The sequence below is a fragment of the Lathamus discolor genome, chromosome 10 (assembly GCF_037157495.1).
Source record: "Lathamus discolor isolate bLatDis1 chromosome 10, bLatDis1.hap1, whole genome shotgun sequence".
NCBI classification, from domain to species: Eukaryota; Metazoa; Chordata; class Aves; order Psittaciformes; family Psittacidae; genus Lathamus; species Lathamus discolor.
This window is the reverse complement of record NC_088893.1, coordinates 649,540-664,479: the sequence shown is the minus strand read 5'-3', so window position 1 is coordinate 664,479 and position 14,940 is coordinate 649,540. Positions and strand designations below refer to the sequence as shown.

The window sequence follows — 14,940 nt, the reverse complement described above, 5'->3', positions numbered from 1 at the left end:
CTCCCAGCGCCCACACTCAGTTGTCCAGCAACAGAGTAGAGCACGCATTTTTGGCCTCTGCTCCAAATGCCAAAGAGCCAGGACAGAAACAGGGTGCTGGGCCTCTTCTGCTGACAGTGAGCTTTGCAGTGGTGCCACCTGCATTGCTGTCGTTCCTCGCTTTCCCACATAAAGTCCAAATGTTTGCAACTTCTCCTCTGCATTGTGTCTCTGCCTTCACGGCCAAGGACCCCGAGTACGGAAACAGCTGGGCACATGTGGTCAAGGAGGGAAGCGAAGGCCATGCGAGGGGTTACGCTACATTGCAGCTTCCCAGAGGCAGTCTTTAGAGTTGGTTTCCAGCAAGATAAAGCTGTTCTCCGCTTGCTCCAGTTGCACTGTGGAGCTTCTCATGCCAGCGGCACACAGGGTGGCAAGGAGTACGAGGTGGTTTCCCATCCCAAACACAAACCAGGAGCCGTGTGTGCGTTCCTGCACAAGTACATCTGCAGCCTCAGGGCCACCTCCCTGTCCTTCTTCTGGAAGTGTGTGTGCAGGGATGAAAGGCTCCGTATTAAGTTGCCAATGTGATCACGTGCTGCCGGGACGTGGCTGTAGCTAAGCAGCACCACCCCCACTGCCACTTTTTGGCTGGTGACTCCTCTGCTGGCTGCTCCTTGGAGTGCCCCAAAAGGAAGGAGCAACCAGCCACAGCACCCCAGGAAGGGGCAGAGCCAGCTCTGCGCAGCCCCGGGCACCACCCCACTAAAGGCTTTGGTACTCGATGCCCAGCTTGCGGGGGTGACAGCACGAAGCTGTCCAGTCTGCAGATGCCCCCAGCACTTGAGAGTGCTCAAGGCCAGGTTGGACAGAGGGGCTTGGAACGACCTGCTCTAGTGGAAGGTGTCCCTGCCCGTGACAGGGGTTGGAGCTGGAGGAGATTTAAGGTCCCTTCTACCCGAACCACTCCGGCGTTCTAAGACCGTGCTCCACACCCCAAGGGGTGGCAGCGCCGAGCTCGGGCCAGCACCACCGCTCCCGCTCCCGAAGACAACGGGCCCCGAGGCTGCTGGAGCAGAAGGGGAACCGCCGCGGGTTCCGGCCGGGGCAGGGAGCGCCGCGCCTCAGCCCCGCGGCACGAACGGGTCCGGTGCCTCCGGAGGAACCCAGCGGTTACGGCCCAACGGCCGCTCCGGGCATCCCCGCGCGCAGACCGCAGCCGAGGCGGAGGAACAGCAAAGAGGCGGGGCGGGGCGGGGCGGGGCGGGGCGGGGCTTGCGGCTCCGCCCGAGCTGGGCGCCGGCAGCGCGGAACCGTGGCCCGGCCCGGCCCGTGCCCGGCGCAGTGCACGTGCGCCGCCCGCAGGTGAGCACGGAGCCGCGCGCCTCGAGATGGAAACACCCCCTGGGCAGTGGCGACGCGTGCCAGAGCGGCCCCGAGCGGAGACACCGCGGTCGGCTCTCTGTGGTACACGTGCGACGCTCTGGCCGCAGGCGTTCCTCTCTGTGGTAGAAGGGGCGCTCTAGCTGCCTTTCCATGGTACATGTGCGGTGCTCTGGCCACAGGCCTGCGTCTTTATGGTACCAGAGGTGCTATAGCCGGGCTCGCAGCCGCCGCGGGGGCCGGAGCTCGGGGCCCGGCGTCGTAGTAGCTCGTCCCGCGCTTTGCGCCGCTCGAGACCGGCGGGACCCGCTCCGCAGGCTCCGGCGTCCCGCGGACGCTGCGCAGACGCTCCTGAGCCCCGTGTCCGCTCCAGTGGCGCCGGGACCGAGTCCGGGAGGAGCCGCGGAGCGCCCCTGGGACCGCTGCAGCCGCCCGGGCCCCGCCGCGGCCTCACTCCACCTCTCCCCGCCGCAGCGCAGGTAACGGCCATGCCCCGGGCGCACGCGGGGGTCGAGGCTTCAGCCCCTGCCGGGGAGGGACCGGAGCTTTCGGCCGCGGCAGTTCCGGCAGAGCCCGGGCGCTCCCGCCCGCAGCAAAGACAACCCCTGCGGGGCAGGGCCGGGCCGGGCCGGGCCGGGCGGGGGCAGTGGCCGCGAGCAGGAGCGAGCTGCGGGAGGTGTCCGGGGGAGGTGCCCCGAGAGCCGGCTCCTAGCGGGACACGGAACGACGCGGAGGTTGCTCGCCTTCGGTTGTGCGCACGAAGACTTCGCTGGAGGCAGCGGAGAAGCTCCGAGCAGGAGGCGTATAGGCGGGGAATGTTATAACTAGCTGCAGGAACTTATTAGTCTCCACCTCTTGGCGTCTATGCACTGCTCTCCAGTGACTGTGGGCAGGGGTCTTGAGGATGGACTAAGCAGTCTTCCTCGCGGTGTACTTTTCACCTTTGGCACGGTTGGATGCCCCAGTAATCACAAAACTAGCTGAAAGCAGCCATATCTGTAATTCTTCTGATAGCTGGAAAAGATTTGGGAGAGTGTGACCTTCCTGCAAAATTTATTGCAGGATGGGCAGATAAGGAGTATCCCAAGCTAGCAGATGTTTGGGAGGCACTGTCTCTAAACTAACTGATAAGTAGAAGGATGGTGTGAAATCATTCATTCATGTTCAGTGGGGCCACTAAATTCCACAGACTTACAACACAAACATTGTTCTTTATTTTCGACCTAAGTTAGGCTAAAAGTACGTTAACCCTATGTTTTTCAGGCACTGGCTTTTCTTATACCAAGCTCCCCCCCCCCCCTTTTCTTTTACCTTTATAAATTGTTTTTCTATGTGACTCCCTTTTGCTCAAGAGTTCTGGCCATTTTCAGCTTCTTGTCTAATCTTGTGTCTTTAGCGACCTTTGGGAACTCACAGCGGTTATAGCCACATAGCAACGGCTATGATTTGTGAAAGCCAATACGTTGATGTGCTTATTACACTCTTCCCCTCGCAGCCTGTCTCTTGGCCTCCCTCTCAAGGGAATTCCTCAGCTCACAACACATTGGAGTGTTTCCTCCTGCTCGTGGGGGATCTGAGCCTGCTCCTGGCTTTCATCCACTGCCTGGTGGGCTCTGGGGCAGGATAAAGGTGATAAAAGCATAAAGGTAAGGGGAAGAGCTGGCTGTTCCCAGACCTGATTCCTGGTGGGAGAGCTGTTGCCTTCATGGTCAACCAGAGCCAGAATGTAAAGCCTCTGGGGTTGCTGCAGCTCCTCTCAGGTTTAGGATCTCTTGGGAAGCTTTCATTCGAGGCTTCTCTGTGTGCTGTCGGTGGTGTCTGTTTCCAGCAACGACAGCAGAGGAGCAGGAGGTCTCAGTGATGAGGTTCAGTATCTGGGTCACTCACCATTGCCTCTGTGTGTTCTCTGGTGAGTTTTGATACTGGCAGAAGATGAGATGAAAGGAACATGTGCAGAAAGATGGAAGCAGGGCTGAGCTGCCCCGGGCAGAGGCCACTTGCGAAAGGGATTTGGAGGTGAGCTCTGGGTCCTGTGTTGAGGACACCAGGCGTGGGCAAACAAGGTGGCTGCTCTTTTCCTTTCCCTGTTGGGGTTTCTTGATAGCAAAACCTGGGCAGAGCCTCCTCTCCTGTGCATCCTAAAGAACAGGCTGATGCTTTGTGAGTCGTAGTGCTTGGTTCAAGGACTTAAGTCCTTTCTTTATGATGCGTATTGGCTTTGGAACTTAGCCAAGTCCTGCTTTTCCCTAGCTGTGGCTTTTCTTCATTTGCTTGAGCTTGCACATCAGAAGTGGAGAGTTCCTTTTCCTGTACTGAATTTTCAGTGTGTGTGCGCTGGAAAGTGTTCTTCCAGGACTGAGCGTTGGCTGTTCTACAAAACCTCATCTTCTGCCTGGCTGGAGACCACCAAAGGGACGAACAAGTGCTGTGGTGTATCTTCAGGTGCCTGGTAACTCTGGCTTGGGCTGTGTCAGCTCTCTGGTGCCCCAGTTCCTCAGTCTGTAGCGAGAATCCGGGAGTCTTTCAGGGTGTTGCAGCTCAGTCAGCATCTCTAAGGAGTTTCGTGGGCTTCACAGCAGTGTTTGGTCTCTTCTCACAAAGGAACAAGTGACAGGACATGAGGAAACAGCTTCAGTTTGCACCAGGGCAGGTTTAGACTGGAGATGAGGAGCAGTTTGTTCACTGAAGGGGTTGTCAAGCGTGGAACAGGCTGCCCAGGGCAGTGGTGGAGTCACCATCCCTGCAGGGGTTGAACAGATGTGTAGACGTGGCGCTTGGGGACGGGGTTTAGCGGTGGCCTCGGCAGCGCCGGGTTAATGTTGGACTCGATGATCTCAAAGGTCCATGTCTGTGACGTGGTGGCTGATTCCTGCAGCTGCCAGGAGCCGGGGTTGCATTTTGGTGGCTGCAGATCTGGCACTTCCAAGTTGGAATCTTTGTGCAGTGCTGAAGCTGCTGGTGACTTGAGGCCAGGAACCTCGTGAGCCTTTGCTGAAGGGGCACGTCCCCACCTCAGACCGTGTTCTGTTAGGAAACTGTTTCCAGGCTTTTCCCCCAGAGCTGCCTCTGGTTTAGTTTGTTCCTGCCCGGCGAGTTGTTGTCTGAGAGCATGGAATAGCTGATTTTATTGTTAGTGTTAGAAAAAGGGGCGAATTTTTTACGATAACTATATAAATAGTAGAAATGATTATATTTGAACAATTTATAAATCAATAGTGTGGCTTTGGAAATACTGTAATTTTGCAGTATTGTTTGTAGTTTCGTACCATAGTTATTCAGTAGCCAATGTTAACAATGGTAGGCTTGGTGGCAAGAGCCAACATAACCATATATGGTGAAGGGTATATGGGTGGATTTAAGAAAGTATTGTGAAAGTCTGTCGAAGCAGAAATTATGGACACACCAAGGGTAGTCAAGTGAGAATAAGAGAATGCTGGCGTCCACACAATGGTTGGTGTATATGCAAAGAGCAGAAAGGTGCTGCACATGTATTAGTTAATGATGTAATCCGTGTTGCATGTGTATTAGTGACCAAATTTTTAGTGTATAAATTGCGAACACGATGTGACGAGGTCGAAGCCAGATTTGGGCGAGTGCCCCTGGTTTCCCAGCGCTGCAATAAAGCACCTCATATAACCATTCCGGTGGTTATGTATTTATTCTTATGCTAACATTAGTGCCAACTTCGAGAGCTCTGCAATCTTCAGCCCTGGAGTGGAGAAGCAGGTTGGGCAGCCATAGCTGCAGTGTTGAGAGAGCATGGCGGAAAATCACAAGTCTTCGATAAGCAAAGCTCGCCGAGTCTGTGTCTCCCCAGTGGTGCCACATTTCTGTGCATTTGAGACCAAAGTGCTGTTAAATCCTGCTGGGTTGAGAGCTGCCCTCCAGGAATGGATAACCAGGACAGGGTGCTCTGTGTGGCTTCACATCTTAATGCTTGGAAGGTTTTGCCCTTGCATTGAGGAGCTGTTACAGATCTCCCTCTGAGAAATGGTCCCATGATCTCCAGGCTAAGATTTAACCCTGGCTGGATTCTCTTCCGTGCTGGTGGTGTCCTTCAGAAGCAGCAGAGATCCCCCTCATCCTCCTCCTCAGTGTTTTGATGCTCTTCTAGAACTGACCTAATGCCTGGATTCCTCCACTCCCTGTGCCTCTACCCAGGGTCACTTTTCTCTCTGTCCCATAGCTCTGTAGTTCTGCCCAGGAATGGGGTATTCAAAGTGGGGAGGCCAGAGAGAGGCCGAAACCTGCAGCAGATGAGGCTTTGGCAGCACGTTGTGGTCCCTTCTGGAATTGCTTTGTTGTGGTCCCTTCTGGAATTGCTTTGCCTGATAAATCCTGGGTGCTCATTGGTTTCCCAGGACTGTTTTCTGCTGGGAGTCACAAAGCAGGAGACGCCCTGTGTCTGCTGCTGCTGCAGCTGCTGCATTGGATGGGCTGAGGTTGGTTAGAAATCTCCCCGAGCCCCTGACGGTTCCTTGCTGTCCGTGAGTGATGGGCAGGAGCTGGGGGCAGGCAGGGCTCACGTGCAGCTCCAGCCTCCCTCCCGGTCCTCTCCTGCCCTTATCCCAGAAACGGGGGGAGGCCAACAAGAGAGAAGAGGCTGAAAATGGGCCTCCCAGCCCTCTTCGGCCTTTCCTTTGATCCCACCCACTTCTCCCCTCCTCAGTGCATGAGCTCTCTCTCACCTCTTGTGTCCATCAGTGATGACTGTGGGGATGCGTCCAGCTTTCCCAGTGTGCTGCCAGTGCCTGGCATGGGGATGTGGGGCTGGGCAGCAGCAGCAACTCCTGCGTGTGTGTCCCTGTGTGTGTGTCACCAGTGTCACCAGTTCTGTCCCGTCTCTCCCAGCAGCTCAGGCTATGGTGCTCTGGCTGTGTGGCAGCTCCAGCCCGGCCTTGCTGTGGCTGCCCGGTGACACCAGGCCCGTCCTCGCTGCTGCCACTCGCTGCCACCACACGGTGCCGGAGTCCCTCAAGTGTGCCTGGCAGTTACACCGCGGCCAGCTCGGTATGTGCTGGCTCCTGTGTCCCTGCTCCCAGCCAGTCCTGACCCTGGTCCCTGGAAGTGATTTCAGTTACCTGTGTTCTTCTGAAATGGTTTCCCCAGGACCTCTTTGGTCTGGTCTGGCGTCTGTCTGCTGAGGCCAGTTAGATGTTGGTACTTGGGTTGATACGCGGATTGACTCCACAACTCGTTAAAGTTGTAAAGTAGGTATGCTTTATTCAGCGCTGAGGTGCATGGGGATCGTTCCTCCAAAGCATGCACACCCAGGGTCGTTTTTCCTTTACATTTATTCCCTTAAGGCATACATATGCATTAGATTACTGATACGCCTATACGTATTTAGTATGTGTCCCCGCTTCGTATTATAATGAGCTAGAAGGTCCTTTGCGCCTGCGCAGTGCCCCCTCTGGTCATGGGCAGGGGTCTCAAGATGAAGTAAATGAGTCTTCCTCCTGTGGGCAGGGATCCTCAAGATGAAGTAAACGAGTCTTCCTCTTCTTAAACTTTTCACCTTTTAATCTTCGCGCATGGCTTTAGGGTTTAGTCGGTACCTCATCCATAAATCATCAGCTTCTCCCCCTTATCAATAGACCCAGACATTCGCATTTCCTTGTCAATAGTTGCTTATCAGTAGAATCAGGCCTCTGTCTCCTCCCCTTATCAGTAGTTTGTGCCTTGTTCTGTTTAGTAAGCATGATAGGTGTTTACAACAGACAATACTTTTGTTTAAGCAAGGAATTCTTCTAACTCTCTTATACAATCCCCTGTATTGTTCCCATGTACATTTATTAACCCTGTATCACTGCAGGACGCAGTGGGCGTCTTGTACAAAAGGTTTTGCATTTTATCGGTGTATACGCACAAGAAGCAGAGGGCATCTCGTGGTTGGGGTCCTGCAAGAAAGATTTTGGTTTTACCCATATACAATCTGTCGTGGTTTAAACCGATCCACACAGCTCATCCACTCGCCCCTCCCCCCCCGACCCTCCCCACTCCCGGTGGGATAGGGAGGAGAATCAGGAGAATGTAACTCCCACGGGTTGAGATAAGAACAGCCCAGCAACCAAGGTACAACACAAATCACTACTGCTACCACCAATGATAATATTGATAAGAGAAAATAACAAGAGAATACGATACCACCGCCGAACGAGTTCGACCCCCCCGAAGAGAGAGAGTGCCCTTCCGGGTAACTCCCAGTTACCTCCCTGGGCATGACGTGCTGTGGTACGGAATACCTCTTTGGCTAGTTTGGGTCAGGTGTCCTGTCTCTGCTTCCTCCCGGCCTCCCCTCGTCCCCAGCACAGCATGAGACTCACAAAGTCCTTGGCCAGAATAAACATTACTTAACAACAGTTAAAACCAATCGGTGTTATCAGCTGTCTGCCCAGGCTGGAAGTCAAAACACAGAGCTTGAACCAGTTACTAAGAAGGAGCAAAACGGCTCCTGGTAAACCCAGGACACAATCGCAAGAAGCAGAGGGCATCTTGTGGTTGAGGTCCTGCAAGACGAGGTGGGCGTCTTGTAGAAAAGGTTTTGGATTTTACTGGTATTTGACTTACGTTGTGGCTTGTTATAGTTATGATTTTGGTCTTGTGATTTTGGTATTGGTGACAGACTGTTATAAATGTATTATTAATTGTTATCTCTGTTTCAAGTGTTGTAACTGTGGAGTGTCTATTTTGTGGCTCATTATAGTGATGATTTTGGTCTTGTGATTTTGGTATCGGTGGCAGGTTGTTATAACTGTTGTTAGTTTGATACAATTTTAGTCTCTGTCTCAAGTGTTGTAACTGTGTGGAGTGTGTCTGTGGGATCCCGTGTGTGTGTGTGTGTGTGTGAGAACGTGAGATTGATAATGGGAAATCAGCAGAGGGGAGAGATCTTGAAAAAGAGTCCTTTAGGGTGCATTTTGGCACGTTTGAAAGAACTGGGAGGGTTTCCTGGGGGCTCGGTAAATGAGAAAAGGTTGATAAAAATATTGTGACGGATGGTGGCCTTTGTATAGTTTGGAAGATCAGGAAAAATATCCTAAAAATGGAACTTGGAATTATGATACATTGTTGCAATTAATGTTGTTTTGAGGTGGCAAGGAAAATGGGATAAGTAATGTATGCAGATATGTTTTTCACTTTAAGAAACGACCCCAAGTGACAGACGGAATGTGAAATTAATATACCTCTGCCAGATCCCTTAATTTTGGCTTTGGAAAAGGGCAGGGAAAAACTGAAAGCTAAGCTGGAGAGATGTTGTTCAGATTGTGATACTGGGGAAAGATGCTAAGGAAAACCAAGAGGGCAAGGAGGGGAGCTCGGGCAGTTCCTGTGTTTGAGCGTGGGATGAGTGCTGGGGAGGCAGAGGTGGAGGGATGTCGGGCGGAGGTGGGGGAGTGGGTTCGTCTCCTATGAGACCAGATCTGTGTGTGCTGTGGGGAGTTTGGACGTTGGAAGAGAGATTGCCCTGGGGGGAGTGCCATGGGGTGGCTCCGGTGGCTGAATTGGAACTAGACTGATGGGGACCTGGGGAATCTACCCTAGCAGATCCACCTGTTAAATTAAAACTAGGGACTAGAGGAAATAAAGTGGAATTTTAGTGGATACAGGAGCAACTTATGCGGCATTAAATCAGAGGGAAAAGAATTTGTTACAGATTTGGGAGCTACTGGTCACCAAGAAAAAGAGGAAAAAAAAAAAAAAGGAGGCGTTCTTTCTGAAACCCTTAAACTACAAATTGGGAAAACAAATGGGAAAGCATAAATTTTATGCATGCTAAATTCTCCGAAATGTTTAGGATGAGACGCAACATTTAAAGAAGGCAAAATGGAATTAAGAGTTAAAAATGATCAATTAAATGCAGTTTTGAGTTTCTCTTTAATTCAACAGAAAAGCAAACAGGAGGACCTCCCTGAAATAGAAGAAATCCTTAATCAGGTATATCTGGGAGTATGGGCGTGTGAAGTTCCAGGTAAGGCGAAAAATGCTTTGCCTGTTGAAGTAGGAATAAAAAGGGTGGTGGGGGCTGCCCAATTAGAATAAAACAATATCCCCCTAAAATTGCAGGGAAAGGGAATTAAAAATCATTGATAAATTTTAAAATATAAATTATTAATTGAATGTGAATTGGAATATAATACTCCTGTCTTGCCGGTAAAGAAATAAAGTTGCAGATTGGTTCAAGATCTCAGAGCAATCGACAAATTTGTAGAGGATATTAATTCAGTAATAGCTAATCCGTATACCTTATTGACTAAATTGAATAATAATCAGAAATGGTTTGCCGTCTTGGATTTAAAGGACTCTTTGTTTACCATTGGCCAAAGAAAACCAGAATTTATTTGCTTTTGAATGGGAAAATCCTGACACAGTAAGGAAAACCCGATTAACTTGGACAGTATTACCTCAAAGGTTTAAAAACAGTCCAGCGAGTTTTCAAAATCAGCACTGGCACTAGAATCATGGAAACCACCCACTCAGACGGGGACTCTGTTACAAGATGTGGATGACCTATTAATTGCCATAGAAACAAAGGAAGAACGTGTCCAGTGAATGGTGGGATTATTGAGTTTTCTGGGACTGAGTGGTTATTGGGTATCCAGACAAAAGGCCCAACTAATCCAAACCTGAGTTTCCTACCTAGGATATGAAATAACAGGAGAACAGAGAGAACTTGGAACTGCTCGAAAAGAAGCCATTTGTCAAACTCCACGACCATCGACCACCAAGTTGCTCCGGACATTCCTGGTAATGACTGGACGATGCAGGCTTTGGATGCATGATTCTAGTGTTCTGGTAAGACCCCTATGTGAACTGTTAAAAGAAACCCCTCTCTCTTTGGAATGGACTGTTTCAGCAGAGGAGGGCTTTAGAAATTTAAAAGACAAAGCTAATGAGAACTGCAGCTCTGTGTCTGGATGTGACTGAATCCTTTTGGCTATATTCCTATGAAGAGCAGTGAATAGCTTTGGTGGTCCTTACTCAGAAACCCAGGACCCTATAAGAGGGCAGTGGTGTATTTTTCAAAACAGCTGGATGAAGCGAGCAAAGGATGGCCTGGATGCCTAAGGGCTGTGGCAGCAGTTGTCATGAATACTGAAGAGGCTCACAAATTTACCTTGGGACAAAAGGTTACTGTGCTAGTGTCCCATGTTGTATCAGCAGTCCTGGAACAGAAAGAAGCCCACCGGTTATCTCCGTCATGTTTTTTTAAAATACCAGGCCACCCTTGTGGAACACAATGATATAGAAATCGTGGTCACTAATGTTGTCAATCCAGCATCCTTTTGCAGGAACAACCAACAGGAACTATTAACACACAACTGCTTGGCCACTATAGAGACTGTGTATTCAAGCTGACCTGATTTGAAAGAAACCTCTGGAACATACTGAACGAGAGCCCTGGAACTGGCTAAAGACAAAAGGATAAATATTTGGACTGATTCTAAATATGCATTTGGCATGGTCCGTGCGCATGGTGCCACCTGGAAAGAACGAGGACTTTTGAACACGAAACAGATTAAACATGCTACAGAAATTCTACGACTACTGGAAGCTGTTCAGCTACCTGAGGAAGGAGCTATTATGTGTTGAGAGAAGGAGGCACAAAAGCACAATGTAATCAGTTCTAAGTAAGGTTAAGTTTGATGGCTTTGTAATGGAAAATAACTGCGGTGCTTGAAGGTAGCCGACATAGTTTCAGGACCTTAGGACCTTAGTACAAAAAGTGTATGGAAAGCAGAATAGAAAAACCTTACCTGGGGATGGGGAGTATCTGGGACTAGCAGATGCCCAGGATGGGAGCAGTTAAACTAACTGATAAGTAGGAGGACAGGCTGATTGTTATGTTTGTGGTGTTAATGAACCCATTAAGCTGGTGTAAACATCTACTGGGCAGTATCACAAGTCTAGCAGATGTCCAGGATGGGAGCAGTTAAACTAACTGATAAGTAGAAGGACGGGATGATTGCTATGTCTGTGATGTTAATTAAGCTGGTGCTTCAAAGACTGCCAGGAGTTATGAGGATTGTTGGGAGAAGTAAAGGACCCTTAAAAACCACCATCACAGTTTTTGTATGCTTGTGGGAAACTTTTCAGAAAATGATGTAATTCATGTGCAGCCTCATATATAAGGATGGCCTGTATAGCAATACGGGGACTATCCCCCGTATCTCCCGGCGCCGCAATAAAGAATACCTGCTTGTCAACTTGAAACTCTGTTGGTGAGTTTGTTCCTGGAGTTTTCTCCGAACCAAGGCAAAGGTACCATTGTTATCTTTGATTGCTGGCTGTTTCCAGGCTGAAAGTAAAAGGAAGGGACTTCACTCTTTCCAGTTTGTCCTTCCCCAAAACTGGGTGTTTTTTGAGACCTCCAGCTTTCCCTGAGCAGGGAAAATCCTATGGAGCCATAGAGGTGTCCAGGGGTTGTTCTGCCCACCCTGAGCTGCAAGTCTGCATCATGAGAGAGAAAGATAGCTGGTGCTGGCTCCCAGCTCCTTCCTGGGCCCTGCAGAGGTTTGTGACCAGCAGCTTCCACCCTTGTGACCGTGCCCTGGGCCAGGAGAAGCAGGCACTTCCCACGGGGATGGCCACTTGCTGCATCCCACTCCTCCCCAGTACGTCCCGGAGGGTCCGAGCACAGGGCTGGGGACCAAAGGGTGCTGAGAAGAGGGTGTTCAAAGAGGCCTCTCTGCAGCACCCATGCCCTGGAGCTTGGGGGCTATTCCTGGGTGCGTGAAAGGAGGCATGGGACTCCTTTGGGAGGCATGGGACTTCCTGCTGGGAAGAGTTCTCTTGTGCTGTGCGTTCATGAAAGCAAGCACCTCACTGGCTGTTTGCCTTTAGGTATTAGAGAAGTGAGTGGTTTCCCTGGGCTGGAGGAAAGATGGATTGATTTTGGCCACGCAAAGCTCTTCCCTGAGAACACGTCCCTGCTGCTGCTCACAGACAGCGTCACCTTCAGGTGCAAACCCAGACAGGACACATCACCCAGCCAAGTGCAGGCGATGTGAGTGGAGGCAGCAGTAATTGGGCTGACGGCGATGGCCCTGGCCATGCTCATGGGCGGGAAGGATGGAGTGAGAGCTGGGACGTGTTGCGTTCCCCTGTAGGTGATGGGCTCTGCTATGAAGGTTGGTGGTTCACGGTGTCATGGGCATTGCTTATAGAGTTGCATTTTACCATTTGCGCACTTTTAATCCCTGTGTTTTTACTCTTGGTGCTTTGCAAATCCTTATCACAGTTCTCTTAGGGCTTCTCAAGCCCTGCTGGAGCTGGAGGAATGCTTAAATCCTTCATCTCCTACTTCCTAATGAGCCTTGTCCTGCCTTTGCTGCCGGTGCTCAAGGTCCCCACCTCAGAGCCGGGGGGAGGCTTCCCCTGCTGATGATGGGTGATGCTGCTTTAGCAGTGCTGAGCCCTGGTGCTCTCACCTCCTGCCCTGGCATCACTCGGGGCTCTGAAATAGGCTCATAGAAGGGTCACAGACACTCCCTCTCTTCCCCAGGTCCCACCACCAGCAGTTGTAGCAGCCCGTGAGCTGAGGCAGGAAGAAAAGCTGGCCCCAAAACGAACCCCCGTGCTGCACCGGGGCCCGAGGAAGAGTTGTCGGCTTCCTCCCTGGCTGAGCTGACAGCCCTGGCACCGTTCAGAGGCGTGGTGGCCATCAGCCTGAGCTTCAGTTCCTGCCGGGAGCAGCCCAGCAGAGGGGTGATGCTGGTGGGGCTCCTTGGCTGGGTGACAGCGCCAGCTCGATGGTGACCCCAAGACTGCCATTCCCATGACATGTGCCCTTGGGGACCTGCCTTGGCTTCAGTCCTAGCAGGGTCATGGTGGCAGCGGCTGCTCCATCGGCTGGTAGATGAAGAGCAGGAGCGGGGTTTGCTTTTGCCTTTCCACTTCCTGTCAGAGCACAAGGACTGAGAGCTCCTTCGCGTGTAGGTGGCCAGAGGGGCAAACCTGGCTGTGAAATGGTGCGGTGCAGTACAGTGCCAGGGGACAGATAACACTGAGAGTGTTGAGTGGTGAGAGCTCGTCTCTCAGCCCTCTCTGGGGCACTGCCGTGGTTGACAGCCAGCTCCCTGCAAGCCCTGGAGAGGCAGACCCCTTTGCTGCCAGAGCTTGGGTCCCCTATAAAGCATTGAACCACAGGGTGATTTGTGTCGGAAGGGACCGTAAAGCCCACCCAGTTGTAACCCCTGGCACGGGCAGGGACCCCTTCTACTGGAGCAGCTTGCTCCAAGGCCCTGTGTCCTACCTGGCCTTGAGCAACAGCCACAGCTTCTCTGGGCACCCTGTGCCTGCGCCTCAGCACCCTCACAGGGAAGAGCTTCTGCCTAAGAGCTCATCTCAGTCTCCCCTCTGGCAGGTTAAAGCCATTCCCCTTGTCCTGTCCCTACAGCCCCTTGTCCAAAGCCCCTCTCCAGATTTCTTGCAGAATAATACAAGAAATTTCTTGCAGGCTTCCTACAGCAGAAGCACAGCACAATGCAATGCTGCTGCAATGATTTTCTGGAGAACTTTTAGCTCGAAGACCAGCATCAAGATGCTGCCATGTATCTAGGCTGTAAAAGTGCAATTTCATGGACTCTGAAATGCGCCCTCTAAGTGTGGCCATGACTGTTCTGCTGCAGTTCCCTTAAACCTCCAGCTGCAGAGAGGACCCTGGGGGGTTTCCACTTCAAAACAAGGCAACAAGATGTGTGTCTCCATAGCTTCCACCAGGGATGTCTTCAGACCCTTCACCCCTGAGGGTGCCTGTTTCAGGTAACAAAGTCATTTGTTCCCAGGGGAAGATTTCACTCAAACTTAGAGAAGTAGTTACAGAAATCCCCATCTTAAAGGCAAAATCTATGTCACCCCCTGGTGAAAGTGCCATAGAAGCAGCCCTGGTGTCCCGTGCTGGCAGGCAGGAAGGTGCAGACCCGCAGTGTGGCTGCCGAAGAATAACACTCTCTCTTTTCCCAGGTGCAGCTCAGCAGCAGAAGGGGAGAGTCAGTGACCAGCAGGAGGTACAGGGGGAAACGTGGCAGCTCGTGGGCACAGGCAGCTGGGACATGCCCACTGCTGGCTTGAGGAAGATGCACTAAGCTCGAAAAACTGGGTGCTGGGTATAAAAGCAGGAAGTTGATCCATTTTTGTAAGCGAAGGCTGCGAAGGCTGCAAAGTGCCTGCACTTTTCCGGCTGCACACATACTTCCCCTCCACCTCCCTCCTAGTCAGAGCCAAAGGCAGCCTGACCCTGCAGGGCTGTGCAGCCCTGGGACAGTTTGGGGCAGCAGCAGCAGCAGCAAAGAGGCTACAGAGAACCGTGCAGATAGTCACAGAATCCCAGCCTGGTTTGGGTTGGAAGGGACCTGAGAGCTCCTCCAGTTCCAGCCCCTTCCATGGGCAGGAACACCTTCCACTGGAGCAGCTTGCTCCAAGCCCCTGTGTCCAACCTGGTCTTGAACACTGCCAGGCATGGGGCAGCCACAGCTTCTCTGGGTACCCTGTGCCAGCGCCTCAGCACCCTCACAGGGAAGAACTTGTGCCTCAGAGCTCATCCCCCCCTGCTTCCTGGTCTCATGAATTCGTGTG

General features: G+C 51.8%; 2 long non-coding RNA genes across 2 annotated transcripts; one reads left to right on the top strand and one right to left on the bottom strand.

Moving 5' to 3' along the window:
- The first annotated feature begins 1,268 nt into the window (after positions 1 to 1,268).
- Positions 1,269 to 11,570, top strand: LOC136019890 (uncharacterized). The gene is made up of 2 exons (XR_010615106.1): positions 1,269 to 1,344; positions 9,253 to 11,570. It is a non-coding gene; the product is annotated as an uncharacterized LOC136019890 (long non-coding RNA).
- Positions 6,566 to 7,568, bottom strand: LOC136019963 (uncharacterized). The gene is made up of 2 exons (XR_010615135.1): positions 7,510 to 7,568; positions 6,566 to 7,262 (listed from the first exon to the last, which is right to left on the bottom strand). It is a non-coding gene; the product is annotated as an uncharacterized LOC136019963 (long non-coding RNA).
- Positions 11,571 to 14,940: the final 3,370 nt, after the last annotated feature.